This window comes from Pelophylax lessonae (assembly GCF_965119305.1).
Source record: "Pelophylax lessonae genome assembly, chromosome: 4".
Classification (NCBI taxonomy): Eukaryota; Metazoa; Chordata; class Amphibia; order Anura; family Ranidae; genus Pelophylax; species Pelophylax lessonae.
Genome location: NC_138771.1, coordinates 89,144,792 through 89,167,907, shown reverse-complemented (window position 1 = coordinate 89,167,907; position 23,116 = coordinate 89,144,792).

Genomic DNA, 23,116 nt, shown 5'->3' with positions numbered 1-23,116 from the left:
CTCTTTAAAGCCAGAGGGTCACAGCCAAGCAACTAAAAGTTTGAGAAGGAGAGGTCCACTTTTGTAGCCCCATCTTTTTCCTATGAACGGTTTTCTTTAAAACAAATAACAATAAACCTCTGGTATTAAAAATAAAAAAAATAAAAAATTAGCTGCAATAGACCTTGACCTTGAACAGTTACTAATTACTCAACAAACAGCAGTATTTCTCAAACTTTTTTTAGTCAACGCACCCTTTACAATTCTGCACAATCTCAAGGCACCCCATTCTAAAATACATGTAGAACTAAACTAAAAGTTTAGCACAATGCAGCGACCTCAACAAACATAGGACAACCAACGTTGGAGTTAATTTATTCTTCCAAAACAAATACACTTTGGTACTGCCTAATATTGTAATTTTTAATTTCTCCTGTTTTTCTCCCTCAATTGGCTAAATTGTCTCTAGTACTGAAGGGGAGGAGCAAACAAGGATGCTGTGCAGTCACCCAATGTCTTCCTTATCAGTCGATGGTGGTGTTAGGATGCTGGCACCTAGAAGGTTGTGATGGTGCACAATGAAAACCTGTGGCTTTGTGTATCTAAAAGGCAGGCTTAAGCCACCTGCTGGCTTATATATAATTTTTGGGCAATTTTAGGCATTTTGCTAAGGCACCCCGGAATAAACCTGAAGGCACCCTGGTTAAAAAAAGGCTGATATACAGTATGTGTATTTCTTCTATGGATGGAGAAAGGACTGCTGTTGGAGTAAACAGTAGCTTTTGTAATGGCTAGGTTGCTGGCTTGAGTCTACACAATCATTTTCACCACAAAACAAAAACTTTGGGTGGCAATACTTTTTTCCTTAAGTTCAGCATTATAACATTACATAAAATGGATTGTATATGGATGGCCAGACTATTCCTGGAGTTCTCCTTTAGCTGTGCTCTATAGCAGTGGTCCTCAACCCTGGCCTACAGGGCCCACTAACAGGCCAGGTTTGCAAGATAACTGAAATACATCCCAGGTGATATCATTTGCTGCTCAGTGATTGCAGTATTCTAGTCTGCATCTCCCCAAGGTAATACTTAAAATCTGGCCTGTTAGTGGGCCCTGAGGACCGGAGTTGAGGACCACTGCTCTATAGCCTATCCTTTCATTAATTAATGTCTTCTTACTGCTTCCTCTGCAGAGTCTTCCTTGCCTTTCATCTTATTTCTGTCACCTTTGCTTCCCAGCAGCCTTAAAGTGAAGTTCAGTTACAATTTACAAACTTACCTGTATTGAAGTGTGTCTCATGTCCTGCTGGCTGCTGGATACTATAGAAATCTTCTCCACACAGCATTTATCTTCCTGTACTGTGAGGTTAAAGCTGCAAGTGTGAACGATGTGCACCTCTCACCCACCTCCATTCATAGAAATTGTACTATTCTTTTCCAGAACACAGAATGGTTGATTTACTAAAACTGGAGAGTGTAAAATCTGGTGCAGCTCTGCATAGAAAACAATCAGTTTCCAGGTTTTTCTTGCAAAGCTTCATTGAACAAGCTGAAGTTAGAAGCGGATTTACCATACACAGCTGCACCAGATTTTGCACTATCAAGTTTAGTAAATCAACCCCAGAGTGTTCACTTCAGAGGCTGGTGTCAGGCTTGCACTTAAGGAAAAAAATGTTTACCCTTTCCATCTCTCCAGCCATTATCCACACTTTTGCTGTTTTCTTCAGTTAACCTAAATCACTCCAGGTGGAGAGCTGCATGTTGACATCTTAGCAGCCCTATTTATTTACTTTTTGTGCCTTTAAATGAAATGTGTACATAAAGATGCTAATGTGTTTTACCTTTTTTATGCCATTTCTTGCTGCGTCAGTGCCTAATGACTATATTATAGGAACACAAATGTTATTGATTGACATTAGTTCTAATGTTATTATACATTTTAATGAAGGCAGCCATGGACTAAAATTAATATCTGCTAGTGTCATAACTAAGATAACAGTTCATGGTTTTCATTTTTATTATAGCAGCTGCATGACCATCACATTGTTATGTAAGAGTCCATGTCTAATTCACTACTTTGTTATATATATATATATATATATATATTTTTTTTTTTTTCCTTTCCCTCTATAATGTCTGCAGCACAAAAGCAGTAACCTGTCTTTCTTTAAAAAGGACATCTACAGAAAAGTGTAAAAATGTTACGCAAAGGTCTTGGTTGCTGAACATTTTTGTATAAAAAGGGCTAAACTTCAGAAAAAAAGATCACCAGGTAGAACCAATCACATTTTTACTACTGATAATAAATCTACGTATCATTGAGAGATGAGCCACAGCTCTGTCATGGTCCTCACCTCCACCACTTAATTCTGGAACTGTGCATAGAAAGCTTCCACTGTACAACGGCCTAGGTCACGGCTAGTAGGAGTGACCACACACGACAAGAAATCAGATATCCTCACACATGCCTGGCAGTTATGCAGCTGGCACCACCAACAATAAAAATGCTAAAGCAGGCAAATTGAAAATCCTGTTATGTATTAATTAAAATAATGCTCATTATTCATCTACCAGCAGATTTATTGCTGCTAATTTCTGTACTGACCTCCTGCATCATTGCAGGGAGAAGAATCTTATTTTATATATAAAAAAGGCAACACATGATAAAGTGTTTAAATAGTTTTCTGTATATTATGTCCACTTAATCTAAATTAAAAATAGAAATCACATTTTAATGTTTTAGACTAAATTGCAAAAGTTTTATCTCAATGGAAACAGCTTTTATTCTGTTCTTACAACGATAACTCGACTTGTTTCCAGGAAACCTTCACTTTAGTGTGTGGTACTCTCATTGAGCAGCATTAGTGGCTCTCTTGCCGGCACAGTCCGGATAAATGCCTGACACACAGTGACTCAGTTTATAACTTGCTCCACTTGGTTTTACAACAATTTCCTGACCTGTTTGACTCTTTGCAGATATCATATATTTCTGCCTCATCACCTCTGAACAATTTACTTACATTGGACATTTGCTCTCACTCAACTTATTCCCAGTTTAATTACCATACTGTTCCAGGACTTTCTCTCCAACACACTGTCTTTTTTTCATGGCCCAATTTCCACTTGTTCTTAATTTCTTCTCTGCTTGCTCTAACATGCATTGCCAGCTCAAATGATTAGTTCCTATTTCCCAAAAAAACTGCCTATGTAGATAAGGGATGTCTATAGATAAAAAAACAAACTGTGCAGCTTTGACTACAGTTGAATAATGACCCTTGCTACAGGCGTAGGCCATTTATATACTACCTGAAGCCTGAGGCTAGGATGTTGCTAAGATACTTCCAACTGTTACTGTTCAACCCTGCCATCAAAGTAGCGAGGTTGCAAACTCTAGGAATTTTATATTAGTAATCACTTTGTTACTGCCCTCATTCAAGTTAGCCTGAAAAGTCTAACCTCCTGCTTCCTTGTGCCAGCTCAGTGACTCCTCCTGGTAGTGAAGGCTGAATCAAGGCGGCTCTAGGCTTTGTGAGGCCTAAGGCAAAACTTGGACATGAGGCCCCACTCACGCCCATAATGGGAAAAATAATTCAAGTGATAAAAATTAACTGTATAATATGCATACAGTGGGTACGGAAAGTATTCAGACCCCCTTAAATTTTTCACTCTTTGTTATATTGCAGCCATTTGCTAAAATCATTTAAGTTCATTCTTCTTCCTCATGAATGTACACATAGCACCCCATACTGACAGAAAAACACAGAATTGTTGACATTGTTGCAGATTTATTAAAAAAGAAAAACTGAAATATCACATGTTCCTAAGTATTCAGACCCTTTGCTGTGACACTCATATATTTAACTCAGGTGCTTTCCATTTCTTCTGATCATCCTTGTGATGGTTCTAAACCTTCATTTGAGTCCAGCTGTGTTTGATTATACTGATTGGACTTGATTAGGAAAGCCACACACCTGTCTATATAAGACCTTCCAGATCACAATGCATGTCAGAGCAAATGAGAATCATGAGGTCAAAGGAACTGCCTGAAGAGCTCAGAGACAGAATTGTGGCAAGGCACAGATCTGGCCAAGGTTACAAAAAGATTTCTGCTGCACTTAAGGTTCCTAAGAGCACAGTGGCCTCCATAATCCTCAAATGGAAGACGTTTGGGACGACCAGAACCCTTCCTAGAGCTGGCCGTCCGGCCAAACTGAGCTATCGGGGGAGAAGAGCCTTGGTGAGTGAGGTAAAGAAGAACCCAAAGATCACTGTGGCTGAACTCCAGAGATGTAGTCAGGAGATGGGAGAAAGTTGTAGAAAGTCAACCATCACTGCAGCCCTCCACCAGTCGGGGCTTTATGGCAGAGTGGCCCGACGGAAGCCTCTCCTCAGTGTAAGACACATGAAAGCCCGCATGGAGTTTGCTAAAAAACACCTGAAGGACTCCAAGATGGTGAGAAATAAGATTCTCTGGTCTGATGAGACCAAAATAGAACTTTTTAGCCTTAATTCTAAGCGGTATGTGTGGAGAAAACCAGGCACTGCTCATCACCTGTCCAATACAGTCCCAACAGTGAAGCATGGTGGTGGCAGCATCATGCTGTGGGGGTGTTTTTCAGCTGCAGGGACAGGACGACTGGTTGCAATCGAGGAAAAGATGAATGCGGCCAAGTACAGGGATACCCTGGACAAAAACCTTCTCCAGAGTGCTCTGGACCTCAGACTGGGCCGAAGGTTTACCTTCCAACAAGACAATGACCCTAAGCACACAGCTAAAATAACGAAGGAGTGGCTTCACAACAACTCCGTGACTGTTCTTGAATGGCCCAGCCAGAGCCCTGACTTAAACCCAATTGAGCATCCCTGGAGAGACCTAAAAATGGCTGTCCACCAACGTTTACCATCCAACCTGACAGAACTGGAGAGGATCTGCAAGGAGGAATGGCAGAGGATCCCCAAATCCAGGTGTGAAAGACTTGTTGCATCTTTCCCAAAAATACTCCTGGCTGTATTAGATCAAAAGAGGGGTTCCAATAAATACTGAGTAAAGGGTCTGAATACTTAGGACCATGTGATATTTCAGTTTTTCTTTTTTAATAAATCTGCAACAATGTCAACAATTCTGTGTTTTTCTGTCAGTATGGGGTGCTATGTGTACATTCATGAGGAAGAAGAATGAACCTAAATGATTTTAGCAAATGGCTGCAATATAACAAAGAGTGAAAAACTTAAGGTGGTCTGAATACTTTCCGTACCCACTGTACATTAAGAGCCTTAACCTTTGTACTATGGATTCACAGTCTCTAGAATTTTCTTTAACCAATTCTTCTTTAATCAAAGATCATTAAACATCGGGTATGTGTATATATATATATATGCCTACTATTACATCACAGTCCCCAGCATTTCCCTATAGGTCATGATTCCCTGAGTCCCTCCTTACGTCAGAGTTCAGTGTCCCCCTTACATAAGAGTTCTCCTTTAAATCAGATTCCCCCCCAGCATTCAATTCAATGCTGGAGACTCTGATTTAAGGAGAGTTCTGGGAACTCTGGTTTGAGGGGGAAAGCTGGGGACTCTGGTGTAAAAGGGAACTCTGTGGTCACCAAAGCTCCCCCTTGCATGAGAGTTTCCAGAGACCCTCTTACGCTTCCCTTCCTCAGTCCGCCACAGTCTAGGGCACGACAAGTCCCACTGCAGAAGGCTGCAATACCTGAGTACCCACAGAGGGCACTGTAAATTCCAGTATAGTGCACTGCCATTCCTCCCTGAGGAATTGAAGCCTGCTATGCTTGGACTTGTACTGCTCTCTGTAGGGGACTGAGGAACTACTGCCTGCTATGCTAAGACTTGTAGTGCCCTCTGTGGGCACTAAGGCATGGCAGCCTGCTATTCTGGAACTTGTAGTGCCCTCTGTGAGGGACTGAGGATTCCCCAGTCCTCCACATTCTAGGGCACTATAAGTCCCAGCATAGTGGGCTGTCATTCCTCAGTCCCTCACAGCTGGGGGGAAAAACAACAGAGTTAAACATCTAAAGGACAACTCCAACCAAAACTACCAATAATGTACAGAGTCCATATGCTATATAATGTCACAGCCCCGCTGCCCCTCACCTTCCACCATGGGGGCTGTCATTGTGTAGGACAAAGGGATCCAGCTCCACCATGTTTGGCTTTGATGTCAGATATGCAGGACTGGCTCAGCTCCACTCTCTTCCCTGGCAACTGACTCTGGCATCACGGGGGGGCCTCTCCTCCTCCCCCAGCCACCCAGGGGCCCTCTCCTTCTCCCCCAGCCACCCAGGGGCCCTCCTTCCCTGGCCACCCAGGGGCCCCTCTCATTTTCCTCCAGCTACCCAGGGGCCCTCTTCTCCTCCTCCTCCAGCCACCCAGGGGCCCTCTCCTTCTCCTCCAGCCACCCAGGGTCCCTCTCCTTCTCCTCCTCCAGCCACCCAAGGTCCCTCTCCTTCTCCTCCTCCAGCCACCCAGGGTCCCTCTCCTCCTCCAGCAACCCAGGGTCCCTCTCCTTCTCCCCCAGCCACCCAGGGGCCCTCTCCTTCTCCCCCAGCCACCCAGGGGCCCTCTTCTTCTCCCTCAGCCACCCAGGGGCCCTCTCCTTCTCCTTCAGCCACCCAGGGGCCCGCTCTTCCCTTAGCCGCCTGCTCCTCCCTTAGTCACCCAGGTGCCCTCTCCTTCTCCTTCAGCCACCCAGGGGCCCTCTCCTTCTCCTCCTCCAGCCACCCAGGGTCATTCTCCTTCTCCTCCTCTACTTGGGAGATTTCCCTGACTACGCCCTACTAAATTTAGTCGCTCTGCCACTGGCCGCGAGGCCCCTGTAGGTGGGAGGCCTTAGGCGACCGCCTAATTTGCCTAATTAGAGAGCCGCCTATGACCGCACCATAGCCAACATCAAAAAAAAAAAAAATGGTGGTGGCAGTGTCTATATATCATTCATTACAGGTATCTTTTATGTGTGTAATCTTGCTCAGTGTATCCTTTTATATAGAGTAGGGAATGGCACAAAGTTTGATGCTTTCCATGGGTTAAAAATCGCTTTTAGGCCTCTTGCACACGATACTCCTGTTTGAGCATCTAGTTTTTCCAGACCTTTTTTTATTTTTGTATGTGTTTGCGAGTATTCGTGCATATTTGCGTGCATTGAGGCTTCAATTACTGACCAAAAATGCAGATTTTTCTATTTTGTTCTTACTGAAGAATGCACAGCGCTTATTTACGCACCTGTGTCCACAGGCACATTACAATTAATGGGCTGTATTTTAGCTCAGAAAAAAAAAAAAAAAAAAAGCTGTACTGAGCTTTTTCAAGCTGCGAGATGCTCAAACAGGAATATCGTGTGCAAGAGGCCTTAAAAACTGGTGTCTAAAGAAGGGTTCTGCAATCACACTAAAGTTGTGGCCCTGCCTGTCTGCCATCACCAGGCTAAATGCTGAGCTGCATTGACTTTTATAGCGCTAAAATAAACTCTCTTAAACAATGTTAATGACATAAGCATCCTCATGTGATGTGCTTTATTTTAAATACTTATAATATTCAGTCTCTGCAAGAGCTGCTGAAGCTAACTTGTCTAGCCAGTAGGTAGCACTTCTAAAATGGATTAGGAGGCATGGTATATAACACATCCTAATAGGATTGTTTTACAATCTGAAGTAATCTTCAGTGATTATAAATAAAGAACATTCTCAGTATGATCTCTTGTAGAAAGCTATGAATAAACTTGAAGATTAGAATCATTCATCTCAATGCCTTAAAGAATTGAGTTTTAATGTATTTTGTTCTCACAAGTTTAAAGTGAAGTCCGAGGATCTATAAACCAAACTTGCACAGTGCCTCTATGGACAGCCTTAATGGCTTGTTTTGCAGCATGTCAAAAGTGTTGTAACAGCCTGGGAACTGCATTTTTTATGGACATTCTCCTACGAAAACATGACACTAATCTCATTATAGCCACTTACCTGAAAGTTGCCTTGTAATGGAAAAGCTAGGTTGTATCTTATTCATACAGGACATGCCCCCTGGCCATCTACCCCCATAAACCTACCCCCCTATAAGCCCTCAGTTTTTGCTAGTGTCCTAAGGTGATGGACCACTTCTGCCTTATGAAGAAATCGCTCTTAGCCTAACTACTTTGGCTTTCTGATCACTTTCTTTTATTAAAGCCATGCATCCAGATCACTGAAACCTTGGTAAAACCCGGACCCTACACTGTGGAGACAGGTGTAATGTTGCTTCAGTTATTGGATCCTGCATTGGTGCTCACTGCGGCACATTGTTGAATGCGTATAATTAGCCATAGGGTGCTATACAGGTCCTGGGCGTGGTTCATCCATATGGAACCCAGACTCTGAAGACAGAGTGTATGTCCACCAAGACAGGGAAAGCCTGGACTCTATATAGGGACCAGCAAAGTGAACAGGTAAGACAGGGGCCCTGGTCCCAAACATTGGTAATATAGTAAAAAAAATTAAATCAGATTAGTCTATGATCTGCCCTCAGTAAAGCTATGCTGCTTTGGGTCAAGCAAGTTGTGAATTTTTAGGTGATCAATGATCCTTATTTTCAGGAGTGATTCCATTAACTTGAATACAACTGATTTTAAATTGACTGGCCTGTAATTGCTAGCTTCTACCTTGCTTCCTTCTTGTGGATAGGAACAATTTTAGATGTCCACCAGTCATGGGGAACTAATCTGTTAGAAGAGATTATTATTATATAGGATTTTTATAGCGTCAACAGTTTGCTCAGCAATTTACACTGTAGAGGGGGGGACAAAACAATTACAATACAGTTCATTACAGAGGGGACATTAGGGCCCTGCTCATGAAGCTTCTATTTTATACCACCTCCCCTCCCTTGTAAAAGCTGTGGGGGATCATCTAATGGAGTTGGCAAAAGTACAGTTTTTAGGTGGGCGTGGAATAGGCTTCCCTGAATAAATGAGTTTTTAGGGATCACAGGGACATACTGAGGCAGGGAGTTCCAGAAAATGGGAGGGGCTCTGGGGAAGACCTGTAGGCCAGCATGGGAGGTTGTAAAAAGGGAGCTAGAGAGCAGCAGGTCTTGGGAGGAGCGGAGAGGACAATTTAGGCGATATCTGCAGATGAGGTTTGTGAAGTAGCTAGGGGCAATGTTGTGGATGGCCTTGTATGCTGTGGTTAGTATTTATAATTTTATACAGTGGGGTAGTGGAAGCCAGTAAAGGGATTGACAGAGAGGAGCAGCAGTCACAGTTAGTAAGGTGTATGAGTCTAGCAGCATTCATAATACAGTAGACTGAAGGGGGGGAGACTGAAGAGTAAGCTGGTGAGGAGAGAGTTGCAGTAGTCGAGGTGGGAAATAACTAAGTAGTGAATAAGTTGTTTTCTGGTGTCATAAGTCAGAAAGGGGCGAAGTCTATAAATGTTGTGGAGGTTAAGGCGGCAAGATGTAGCCAGTGATTGGATGTGGGGGCTGAAGGAGAGGTCGGAGACTAGGATTACACCCAGTACTTTGGCGTGTGTGTGGAGGGACCAATGGTTGTGCCATTGATCTGCATAGTAAAGTCATGGGGAGGGGATCGGGGAAGAGGAAATATTACAAGCTTAGTTTTAGAAGGATTGCGTTTGAGGAAGTGGTGTGACATCCATACTGATATGTCATTTAGTAGGTTTATGATACGTTAGATTGAGGGGGTTTGGGGATTTTCCAGGTTGATACTTATGGATTTTATCTGGAGTTATATACCATCTAACAAGACATATATAATTGAATTCTATAGTATTTGTATCAGCTGCAGAGCAATGTACCATTTTCAAAATTTTTCTCATTTGTTGCCCATTCACCCGTGCTCCCAGTTCCTTTTCCCATTTTTCAATGTATGGCAATCTTTCCATTTCTGCTAGCATCGACAATATTTTATATATACGGGAGATATACACAGTTGTTCCAATGGTAATAGATTCTCCTCTGCACTTATTGGTTGTGGTAATGATGCTATAAAATGTCTCAGCTGGAAGTATCGCCATTCATGATCTCTATTCTTTTTTATGTTTTAATTCTTAGATTGTGAGTACTTCTCCTTTTTCCATTATATCTTTCAACTGTGCGTTTTCATCTTTTATCCATGTCCCAAATCCTTTCCTTTTCCCTGGTGCAAAATAATTTGTGTCCTGTAATGGGATTAATGGAGAATTATACTTCCAATTTGCTCTTTTGTGTAATACAGTGACTTGGAAAAGTTTTCACCCCCTTGACTTTTTACCTATTTTGTTACATTACAGCCTTAAGTTCAATGTTTTGTTAATCTGAATTTTATGTGATGGATCAGAACACAATAGTCTAAGTTGGTGAAGTGAAATGAGAAAAATATATACATAAAACTATTTTTTAGAAATCAAAAAACAGAAAATTGGCATGTGCTTATGTATTCACCCCCTTCGTTAGGAAGCCCATAAAAAGCTCTGGTGCAACCAATTACCTACAGAAGTCCCATCATTAGTGAAATTATGTCCACCTGTGTGCAATCTAAGTGTCACATGATCTGTCATTTACAAATACACACCTTTTTTGAAAGACCCCAGAGGCTGCAACACCTAAGCAAGAGACACCACTAACCAAACACTGCCATGAAGACCAAGAAACTCTCCAAACAAGTAAGGGACAATGTCAATTCAGGGTTAGGTTCTAAAAAAAATATCCAAACCTTTTATGATCCCCAGGAGAACCATCAAATCTATCATAACCAAATGGAAAGAACATGGCCCAACAGCAAACCTGCCAATAGACGTCCGCCCACCAAAACTCACGGACCGAGCAAGGAGGACATTAATCAGGGAGGCAGCACAGAGGCCTAAGGTAACCCTGCAGGAGCTGCAGAGTTCCACAGCAGATACTGGAGTATCTCTAGATAGGACGACAATAAGCCGTACGCTCCATAGAGTTGGGCTTTATGGCAGAGTGGCCAGAAGAAAGCCATTCCTTTCAGCAAAAAACGAAATGGCACATTTTGAGTTTGCGAAAAGGCATGTGGGAGTCTCCCAAAATGTATGGAGGAAGGTTCTCTGGTCCGATGACACTAAAATTGAACTTTTCGGCCATCAAAGAAAACGCTATGTCTGGCGCAAACTCATCACATCACCCAAAGAACACCGGGACTGGGAAACTGGTCAGAGTTGAGGGAAAGATGGATGGTGCTAAATACAGGGATATTCTTGAGCAAAACCTGTACCACTCTGTGCGTGATTTAGGGTTGGACGGAGGTTCACCTTCCAGCAGGACAATGACCCTCAAACACACTGCTAAAGCAACTTTTGAGTGGTTTAAGGGGAAACATTTAAATGTGTTGGAATGGCCTAGTCTAAGCCCAGACCTCAATCCAATATAAAATCTATGGTCAGACTAAAGCTGGATACACACTATCCAACTTTTGTGGTTAGATTTCCTTTTCAGATTTACATTTTCTATGTAGTGCAAGGGCCTGCCAGATTGCATACAAATTGAAAGTGTTTAGGTTTGACCTCATATTATATGGTTTTGGTAAGTCTAAAGGAAAAAGTCTTCAAAAAATCTTATAGTGTGTATGGCCCATTAAAGATTACTGTTCACAAGCACAAACCATCCAACTTGAAGGAGCTGGAGCAGTTTTGCAAGGAGGAATGGGCAAAAATCCCAGTGGTAGGATGCGGCAAGCTCAGGACTTGGAGCTGTGATTGCCGCCAAAGGTGGCTCTACAAATTATTGACTTTAGGGGGGTGAATAGTTATGCACTTTGACCTTTACTGTTATTTTGTCCTATTTGTTGTTTGCTTCACATAAAAAAAAAACATCTTTAAAGTTGTGGGCATGTTCTGTAAATTAAATGATGCAACTCCTCAAACAATCCATGTTAATTCCAGGTTGTGAGGCAACAAAACATCAAAAATGCCAAGAGGGTAAATATTTTTGCAAGGCACTGTACATTCCAAATTTGTAATACTTTAATGTCATTACATGTGTATCTATATCTAATTCTCTATAGTGTGGTGGAATCCAAATACTTTTTCCCAACTGTGCTCTACTAATTGTTTTCTCCAAACTCACCCATCTGTTTTAGCGAAAATCAATAAACATAATACATTTTTAAAAAATTAGATTGACGGGTAAGTTGAGGAGTGAAGAGACCTGGGTGTTGTCAGCGTAGTGGTGGTATTGGAAGCAATGGGAGGTTATAAGCTTGCCCAAGGAAGAGGTAAAGAGAGAGAATAGGAGGGGCCTAAGGACAGAGCCATGGGGTATCCCAACAGACAGAGGAAGAGGAGCAGTGGAGATGGTGTTGTATTTTTAAGTATGGGGTAAACCAGGGTGTGTTTAAACGGGGAGGGAAAGGTGGCAGGGGAGAGGTTGAAGATGAGGGTTAGAGAGTTTAGGATAGAGCAGGAAGGTGGTCACAGTAATTGTGAGGGGACAGGTGGTGAGGTGGGTCATGGAGAAGAGTTTGGCAACTTCCTCAGTAGTGACAGGGCTAAAGGAGGAAAGTATTGAGTGTGTTGTTGGAGCTGATGTGTTGGTTGGGGGGGGAAAGCTGGATGCTGAATATCTCATCACGAATTGTCGATTTAGAAATGATTGGCAATCTCCTGGGCAGTAAGCAAGTTGGTGGGTGGAGGCAGTGGGGGTGAAGAAAAGACTTAAAGGTAGAATAGAGTTGACAAGCTTTGGATGAGAGGGTATTGATGAGTGAGGCAGGAGTTGTATTGTAGAAGGGCAGATTTGTAGAGGGTAAAGTCTTGTAGGGATTTTGTTTTATACCACGCTCGCTGAAGAGCACGGCTGCATCTCTTGAGATTTCTGGTTTTCTTTGTTTGTCAGGGTTGTAGACAAGATCAGGTTTTGAGTATAGAAAGAGGAGCAAGTGTGTCCAGGAAGGATAACAGTATGTTGTAGATGGAAGTGGTCAGGTCTGGGCAAGACCGGGGTGGGATTTTATCATAAAGGCCGTCAGTAGCAGAATGAAGGGAAGGGGTGAGGTGGTGAAGGTTCCTGCGGGTAATGGTTTGCAGGCTGGTAGCATAGGATGTAAGAGACAGGGAGAGTGAAACAGATAAGGTTGTGATTGGAAAGAGGAAAGTAAGTGTTCGAGAGGTTGCAGATCTGGGAGAATATGAGTTTGAGATTTATATTGTTGACTTTTGTCTTTTATATATATTTATAATGTGTGTTTTACTATTGTCAGCAACTCCTTCCGGTGTCCCCTAAGTCAGTTTTGTTATATTTCCCTCCTTACTGACTTCTAATAGAGCATGTGTGGCTATTGGGACTTCCGGGTTGGCATTGCTGCCTAGCGGAACATATTTGGACATATATTTTTTATATATGTTATTTAAGGTTATGTTTTGCGCCAACATAGTCTGTTTTATGGTTTAATATGCATTTTGATAACTGGCCAATATTTAATATGTGCTCCACTCGTATTCTGGCTTCTGTTCCGACGTCCCGGGGACTCTTTTGGGCTTTGGTCTTGTCCCTTGAGCTTCCGGTTTCTGGAGCCTGCCGAGTGGAACGCATTAGCGGTCATTTCCGCTTTTGTCACTTCCGGCCAGGTATTATTTGAGCGTGCTGACATCCCTGTAAGCGCCGCCTCTGACAATGTCATTTCCTATGACGACACGCGGAAGGCGACTATACTGATGGAACGATCAGCACGCTATCTACACAGCGGTTCTTTTACTATATGATATGCTTGATCAATGATAGTTTTAGGAGAGAGGACGGTATTGCAAAGATTAGTAAGGGAAAGGGAAAAGATGAAAAGGAACTTTCAGACAAATTAGGGTGGTCCGCTACTGTTTGTACTTGCTTCTTAGAGGAGATTGATTAAAAAGATGTTAATGGTCTACCAAACGCTATCTCAAAATTTTCTTGGAACTCTGGAATGAATACCATCAGGGCCCATTACTTTATTTAGCTTAAACTGAGCCAGTTCCTCTGCTACCTTGGTCTCCAGAAATCCTAAAAATTAACCGATATTACTAGAATTACTATGTTTCCTCAAATCGTTATTGTTAGTGCAATTTATTTCTGAGACTTAAGACTGAACAGAAGTAATTGTTTAAATGGTTTGCTACATCCAGGTCTCCCTCAACATATGTATTGTGCCCAGTTTTCATTTTAGTGACCCCATTGTATTTTTTCCTTCTATCACTAATGTACCTAAAAAAGGTTTTATCCCCTTTCTTAATAGATTTAACAATTTCCTCCACTTTCTATGCTTTGGCAGCACTGATGTGTTTGGCCTACTTTGTCTACTTTTATACTCTTCTCTGTCAGCTCCAGCTCCTGTTTCCTTGAATCTTCTATGTGCTAATTTTTTTACCCCCTTTACTATCCTTCTTGCCTCTTTAGTGAACCATATTCCCACTTTTTCTTGCCCTTCTAAGAACTTGGGGCTACCAGTTCATCTTAAATAACCTTCTGTTGAAGGACTCCTCTCCCTTTCAACTATTTGCAAATGTCCACAGGACAATTCAGATGCTTCAGGTTTTTGGTTAGGTGATCAACTTCAAAAAAATCCACTCTCCAACTTTCTCTTTACCTGGAATACTTTGCGTCTGATCCTAGACCCATCCCAAGCAAAAGTCTTTTCTCTTACGTCCTCCGACAGTCGCCACCCACTCACAAGTCTTCACCAATGGGTATTGACCTTTGCTCCGTCAATACCTCCCTGCACCAGCATTCCCAACTCAGTTTGATCTTGCCTAGCTTAGGAGTAGCTGGCTTTCCTGTGCTGGGGCTCAGTCTCAGCCTTCTACCCTTTATTTGATTTTATTTCAAGTATTTTTCTCTTTTCCTTGCTAGCTGTTATTTTGTCAGCCTTAGTTTAGGGATCTTCTGATGAAGAATCATCATGCGGAGCTGGGTCTCGGACTGGCCGCCCTGGTTCCCAGGGCTGAGAGCCAGATGGATCCCCAGCCTGCCATCGAGCGTTCAGCTTAGGTTTTACCCTGGCACATTGAACGACCCATCCCTGTTCGCTGCAGGGATGCTGCCTGTGAGGTGGCTACCTCACTGGACGCCATGTCTGCGGTCCACAAGCGTCCTGGCTGCGGCACTCCCTGTCTGCCCTGATAGCGGTTTGTCGCTGGAGACGGCTCCCCACGCCATCTGGTACGGTAAGCACCTTCTGTGTGGGGACCTTCTGTATGGGTGTCAGTCTGTGGCTGTGTATTACCCTCCATGTCTGTGTAACTGCGGGCTCCCTGTCAGATCCCTGTGTGGCTGAACTGCCTGTGGGCTGCGGGGGGGGGGGGGGGGGGCATCCTGCTCTGCTGTTTATTATGCTCTGGGTGCAGTTTTGTGTGCAGACGTGTGTATCCGGCGGTCGCTGCGGCGATTCGCCATTTTATTTGCCTGAATACTGTGACTGGCCATGTCCCTATGCAGCGCCGTGTTTTGGCGCCATTCGCCGCCATTTTGGCGGGCGGTACTCGTCCATGCACATGGCGGCGCCATGTTATTGTAGCCTTCTCCCCCGGCCGAGCGGCCATTTTGCCGGAGCCTTCAATAGGCTATATCAGTCAGCCAGCATTGCATCACTTCCTCTTTCTCTGGGAACAGCGATCGGTGGCAGCAGTCTGGTGTGCTCTCTCCAGGTTTTTACCTTCTTGTCCTGTCATTCCTTGCTCAGTATTGTCTATCCCTGCGGGGTCAGTGCATACAGCAGTGGGCGGCGCTCGCCGTGGTATTAAAGGGAGTACCTTTATACTTTTCTGTACTGGGGCATGGATTCTCAGGATAGCACGTTTCCCCCCGCCCTGGTGGGGGACCAGGGGGCTGCTGCACCTCCTGAGGGGGCCGATCTGACCACTGTAGTGGCTTCCTTAGTGTCTCAGGTCCAGATGCTGCTGGCTGAACGATCTGCAAAAAGGGCCAGGTTATCCATTTCCTCTGATTCAGAGGGCGATGTGGCTGCTGTGGCTGGCGTACCCTTCTCGGGGTCCCGCTCCTCTTTGGACCTTGTGGGGTCCGAGGGGGAGCCTGAGGTGGAGGGGGTTGATGTTTCTCCCCCTGGCTCGCCTGAAGAGCTTGCACTCATGAATGAGCTGATTGCTTCCATAAAGGATACCTTGCACCTGGAGGATGAGCCTACTCCTCCTGCTAGGGTGTCCTCTTTTGGAACGCAGAGGACCTGAAAATCAGCGCAGGTTTTTCCCTGCCCTGCTGAATTTCACCATACGGTTAATGAACAGTGGCGCAATTTAAAGAAGCCCTTTACTGTGCCAAATAAGTTTAAACTGCTTTATCCGTTTGCGCCTGCCACCGACGAGCGTTGGTGTGTGGCGCCTCCGGTGGATCACGCGGTAGCCGTTTTGAACAAAGCTACTGCGGTGCCTTCTGAGGATACCCCGGTTTTCCGGGACCCTACGGACAGGAGAATAGAGTCTCTTGCCCGTCATGCCTATATGGTGGCTGGTTCTATGCTGAAGCCTATTTTTGCTTCCATTATGGCGGCACAGGCTGTTGCTGATTGGACCAAGATGCTCAGGCGCACCTTGGCGGCTGATTCCGCTTCACCTACCACGTTGGCTATGCTGGACCAGATCCATCAGGGTGTCATGTACTTGTGCGATGCGGACCTGAATTTAGCTCCCTTGGCTGCGCGCCTGTCCAGCATGGCGATTCTGAATCGTCGTCTGATTTGGCTGAAGAATTGGTCGGTCGACCAATCTTCTCGCAAAAGACGCTGGCGGATTTCCCCTACGCTGGGTCTCGCCTTTTTGGCGAGGCTTTGGATACCCTGATAAAAGGGGTTACGGGGGGCAAGAGTACTTTCCTGCCCCAGTCTCACAAGCATAAGTCTTTCCGTGGCAAGCGGAATTCCTCGTCTAGGCCCTCTCAGGGGTCCTTTTGTGCCTTTCGGTCGCAGTCCAAGGGCAAGCCCTTCAAAGGCCAAGGCTCCCAGAAGAAGCCATGGGCGGGGAAGCAGAAGTCCGGCCAGTCCGGTTCAACTTCCCATACCACTTCCGCCTGAAGGGGCGCCCTCACCCGTTTCTGGGGTGGGGGGACGTCTGCGCGGTTTCCTACAACCTTGGCTGGCCCGCATTCGGGACAGATGGGTTCAGGAAATCGTTCGATCTGGTTACAAGATCGAATTTCTCTCTCGGCCGGCGGGCAGATTTTTCCCCTCAAATCTTCAGCTGTCTCCGGAGCGCTTGCGGGATTTGCACCTAGCGGTGCGGGACCTGCGAGCCCAGGGGGTGGTGGTCCCGGTGCCTCATCGGGACAGATTTCGGGGGTTTTACTCCAATCTGTTCACTGTGCCCAGAAAGGAGGGCAAGGTGCGTCCGATTCTGGACTTGAAGGCTCTGAACCGCTTTGTACGGGTTCGCAAGTATCCCATGGAATCCCTGCGCTCAGTGGTGACTGCCCTGAGTCCGGGGGAATTCATGGCCTCCATCGATCTGAAGGATGCGTACCTACACATCCCTATTTTCGAGGGTCACCAGAGGTACCTTCGATTCGTCATTGCGGAGGATCACTACCAATTCGTGGCGTTACCTTTCGGTCTCGCTTTGGCTCCGCGGGTTTTTACCAAAGTGCTGGCGCCGACCTGTCCACCACGATGCGGATACTGCAGGAGTTCGGTTGGACTATAAACATTCCGAAGTCGACTCTGTGTCCTTCGGTTCGTCCCCCCTACCTGGGAATGATTCTGGACTCTGTCCAAGCGAAGGTCTTCCTGCCGGAGGACAAGCTTCGGACTCTTCAGGACGAGATCAGGTCCCTCAGGGACAACCGGCACTCGTCTCTCCGGACATGCATGAGATGTCTAGATTTAATGGTCTCGTCTTTCGAGGCGATCCCCTTTGCCCGGTTTCACACGCGGGGTCTCCAAGCGGAGATTCTGGCCGAGTGGGATGGGCGGCCGCAATCCCTGGATCTGCGGATCTCGTTGAGCCACAGCACCAGAAGAGATCTTCTGTGGTGGCTCCGGTCCCCGGCGGTGTCGGGGGGCAAGTCTTTTCGTCCATTATCATGGACGGTGCTCACCACGGATGCCAGCCTGTCGGGCTGGGGTGGTGTTCTGGGCGTTTTGTCCGCCCAGGGAACTTGGTCGAAGGAGGAGGCCTCCATTCCGATCAACATTCTGGAACTGAGGGCGATAAAGCTTTGCCTTCTGAGATGGACGGACCGGCTTCGGGGCCGTCCAGTTCGGGTTCAGACGGACAATGCCACCGCGGTGGCCTACATCAACCACCAAGGGGGCACCAGGAGTGCCCGAGCGGCTCGGGAAGTAGCCGACATTCTGTCTTGGGCCGAGACGCACGTCCCGGCGATAACGGCAGTTCACATTCCGGGGGTGGAGAACTGGCAGGCGGATTATCTGAGTTGCCAGACCCTGGACCAGGGAGAATGGTCCCTTCACCCGGATGTCTTCCAGATGTTGTGCGCGAAGTGGGGTTCCCCGGATGTGGACCTGTTCGCGTCTCGTCTGAACAACAAGGTGGAAAGGTTTGTGGCACGGACGCGCGATCCTCGGGCAGATGCCTCAGCCGCGTTAGTGGCGCCCTGGCATCAGTATCGTCTGATGTATGCCTTTCCACCGATTCAACTGCTGTCCAGGCTTCTTCGCAGGTTAGCCTCGGAACCGCACACGGTGATTCTGGTGGCGCCGGACTGGCCTCGCCGGTCTTGGTACGCAGACCTCGTAAATCTGGCAGTCGACCCTCCGTGGCGTCTGCCACTTCGAGAAGACCTTCTGTCTCAAGGGCCGATATTCCATCCTGCTTTACAGTCGCTGGCTTTAACGGCCTGGCTGTTGAAAGCCAGGTCCTGAAGGATAGGGGTCTCTCCCCTGAGGTCATTCCCACTTTGATCAAGGCTAGGAAAGCCTCTTCGGGGAAGATTTACTACCGTACTTGGAAAGCGTATTTTGCCTGGTGTGAGTCCAGGGGGTATTCCCCTCGCTCATACTCGGTGTCGAGAGTGTTGGCTTTCCTTCAAACGGGCGTGGACCAGTGTTTGGCGTTGGCCACGATTAAGGGTCAGATTTCTGCGCTGGCCGTTCTCTTTCAACGCCCTGTGGCGTCTAATTCATTGGTTAGCACCTTTGTTCAGGGGATGCAACATTTGGCCCCTCCTAGGAGGGACCCTTTACCTCCATGGGACTTGAACTTGGTTCTGTCCGTGTTGCAACAGGCTCCCTTTGAAAAGATCAGGGAGATCTCGTTGTCTCTGTTATCCAAGAAGGTTGCCTTTTTGGTGGCGATCACTTCGGCTCGCAGGGTGTCGGAGCTGGCGGCATTGTCCTGCAATTCTCCCTACCTGGTGGTCCACAAGGATAAGGTGGTCCTGCGGCCTAACCCATCTTTTCTTCCGAAAAGGATCTCGGAATTTCACCTGAATGAAGACATTGTCTTGCCTTCGCTCTGCGCGAAGCCTAAGCATCCGAAGGAGGTTGCCTTACATTCCTTGGATGTTGTCCGGGCGATCAGGGTTTACCTGTCGTCCACTAAATCTTTTCGCAAGTCGGATTCCCTCTTTGTCCTTCCTGAGGGACCTCGGAAGGGCATGGTGGTGTCGGCCGCGACCATCGCCAAATGGATCAGACAGATCATTGAACAAGTCTATGCCTTGAAGGGGAAGGTTCCCTTCCCTGTGAAGGCGCACTCTACCAGGTCTTTGAGTACGTCTTGGGCTTACCGTCATCAGGCTTCTGTGGCCCAGGTGTGTAAGGCGGCGACTTGGTCGTCCGTTCACACCTTCTCAAAGTTCTATAAGGTGGATGTTCAGGCATCGGCTGATGCCTCCTTTGGCCGTAAAGTTCTCAGTGCGGCAGTTTCCTAGGGACCCTTGTTTTTGTGGGCCCTTGGTTATTGGGGTGTTTTACCCCTGGGTTACTTGTTTTCCTGGGTTGTTGCTCCTGTTGAGCACGTTTTCCTGTTGCCCAGTTGGTTCTCTTACTGTGGTAAGGTTCCTTTCTCTGTTGTGGGTACTGCGTTGCCTTTCTACGGTTGCGTCTCCCACCCCTCATGTCTACACTGCTTTGGGACATCCCATTGGTGAAGACTTGTGAGTGGGCGGCGACTGTCGGAGGACGTAAGAGAAAACTGAATTTTTGTAAAATCTTACCGTAAAATTCCTTACTCTGAGTCCTCCGACAGTCGCCGCCCCCCGCCCCTCTTTTGGGGTTTTTGTGTACTCTTACTGCTATGCTACCAAACTGAGTTGGGAATGCTGGTGAAGGGAGGTATTGACTGAGGGGACAGCCCCTAGGGGTGTGTCTATGCTAAAAGCTTTTGTATTAACAATTCTTGTGGCCTAGCTACTCCTACGGAGCAATGGTCAATACCCATTGGTGAAGACTTGTGAGTGGGCCGCGACTGTCGGAGGACTCAGAGAAAGGAATTTTACGGTAAGATTTTACAAAAATACAGTTTTTTCCAAAGAAGAAACTGCTTTCTCGCAAAGCTCACGCTTGGGACTGGAAGTTAAAGAAATGTTCCTCAGTGAAATTTTCCATGAGAGTTCTGGGTCTCATGGTGGCCTCCTGCCAGGCTGTTCCATTTGAGACCTCTTCAATACAACATCTTTTGCACTTGAAACAAGCAGAATCCTTCTCTCTACCTATTCAAGCTCTTCATTAACATCCTGGAGCTCAGAGCAGTTTGAATGCCTCTGAAACACTGAACCCCCCCCTTCTGCAAGGACACCTAATCTATAGCCTACATAAACCATTAAAGAGTCACCAGAAGAATGAAGCCTTTAAAGGAAGAAAATCAGATCATTTCTGGGATTGAGAAATACTGTATAGTGCTCTCTGCTGGCCACAGCCCTGGAGTGGACAACTGGAAGGTGGATTACTTTAGTCATCACTGCCTAAACCAAGAGGAATGGGTCCCTCCCCCCGACATCTTCAGCCTTATATGCCTGAGATAGGGAACCCAGGGCATGAATATCCTGGCCTCACAATTCAAAAACAAGTTACCTCTGTTTGTAGCCAGGACCAAGGACCTTCTAACTGCCATCAGATGTCTTAATAATACCTTGGTCTCAGTCCAGTGTGAATAATACCTTGCCTATACCGCAAAATAGAATAAGATAAGAAACTGGTGATTCTTATTGCACCAAACCTGGTACACAGACCTACTCAACTACTCATAAAGGACCACTTGGGAAGAGGCCAGCCTTGTTGTCTCAGGGTTCTTTATTCCATCCTACTTCTCAGTCACTGCCCTTAACAGCATAGATGTTGAAATCCTTGGCTTGAGGGGGGTCTCTGAGCCTGGAATTTCTACTTTGCTAAAAACAAAAACAATTTTCAGGAAGATCTATAATTCCCTGAAATCCTTCTGTGCCTGTGTGAATACAGGCATGTCAGTCCCAGAGACTATTATGTGCCTCTCATTGTGGTCTTTTTACCATCAGGACTTGACCAGAACTTGGCCTTTAGAACTCTGCATGGACAGGTTTCGGCTTTGTCCATTCTTTTTTTAAAACGTAATCTATGTATATATGTATGCTGCTGCCGAAATCTCATGTGATCCGCAAACTAACAAATATTTTAACCAAATGATTCAGCGCTGCATATAGTGCATCATACCTCAAAAAATAAAGAGATAAAAAAAAATTAAATGAATGCATAAATTTTGAAAAAGGTCCAGTGTGCAAAAAAATGTAAATGTTTTGGAATCTGTGACACACACTTTATCTTCTGTGTATAACACCATATGATTCACACACTGCCATCACTAGCAGCTCACCTCATCCTGTATATTGTCCCCAAAAAAAGGTCAAATTGCACCTGTCACTTTAGGGGAAACACATTCCACATCGCAGCATAAACCTGGGAATCTCGCCACAATTCCATTCGACAATGTATGGAAATCTCACAAAATTCTAAATACGGTGGTCAAACACAAGGAAGTTTAAAAATCATGATAGTGTTTCCATAAGATCAAAAATGTATTATTAACAACCAAGATGAACATGTGTGCAATACTGGTACACTGCAGATATACAGCATTTCATTATATACCACTGGAAGCAATCTACATTAAGGCAGCAGTCCGTAGTGACACTCGGCAGAAACAGATCTTTTCACGTTTTGCCACAAATATGTTTTTTTTTCAGCGGGATCCCTCAATGTCCACCCCCCAGTGTCCAATCATCTGAAGAAATGAGCCTATAACCCAGGCTCTATGAACACTCAGGCTGTGTCCAGTACTGTACTCCAAGATTTGGATTCTACAGGTATTTCAAAATTCCTTGTTTCCATATAGGCATATAGCACTAAATTAAAATGTAAATTATTTGACCAAGAAAGGCCTCTGAATTCTTATTGAACCATGGAGATCAAGATTCATAGACAAGATAAGGTAAACTATGAGCTAGTGTAGATAAGCTTCTGAGAGGTTATCTAAACCCAAGGCCATACAATGTGATTATATTGCAGATTGCCAGTCCTTAGATGTGATGGATGTATTCGTTTTTATTTTTTCAGAATATGAAAACTTTTTGCAAGTACTGAAAATAGCTGTTGATCTTTCCAGATTTCTAGTATCCTTGTAACTTCTGATCTGCTTCATTGATATCTCGCCCTCTCTGTTTGTCCTGTTTACAATACCATTGAAAGTGAAAGTAAAGGAAAATCCCAAATTTTGGGTTGTCCCTAGAAAAGTAATAGAGGGGAAATCTTCCAATGCGGTCACTATTTCTGGTGACCTGGGGGGCCCCAAGAAATTCCTTTATTTTGCAGGAATTTCTTCTCACTTCCTGTTTGGCTTTGAGACAGGAAGTGAAGGAAAATCTCCAAAATGGGGCACAGATGATGAAAAAAAAAAATCTGACGGGAGTTATAGCCCTCACTCTATCCAAAATGTAAAAAGTTTTGCCTATAGTTGTAATTTAAGATGTACTGTTTTTTTGTTTTATTCTCTGGGAATTACTGTAGATTATGTAATAGAGTTGCTACTTTTTAGGTAAATTGTTAGGTGACCTGTTAACATTTATTATCTTTTAGTTAGAGCAGATGCAATATAATTGCCCCATTGCATAATATGCAATATTATGCAATATAGATTTCTCTGTTCTGTACAATGTTACCTTGTGGGCTTTAAATATTAGAACAGATTTTTATAGAGGAAAATAGTGTGCTTGTTCCTTAG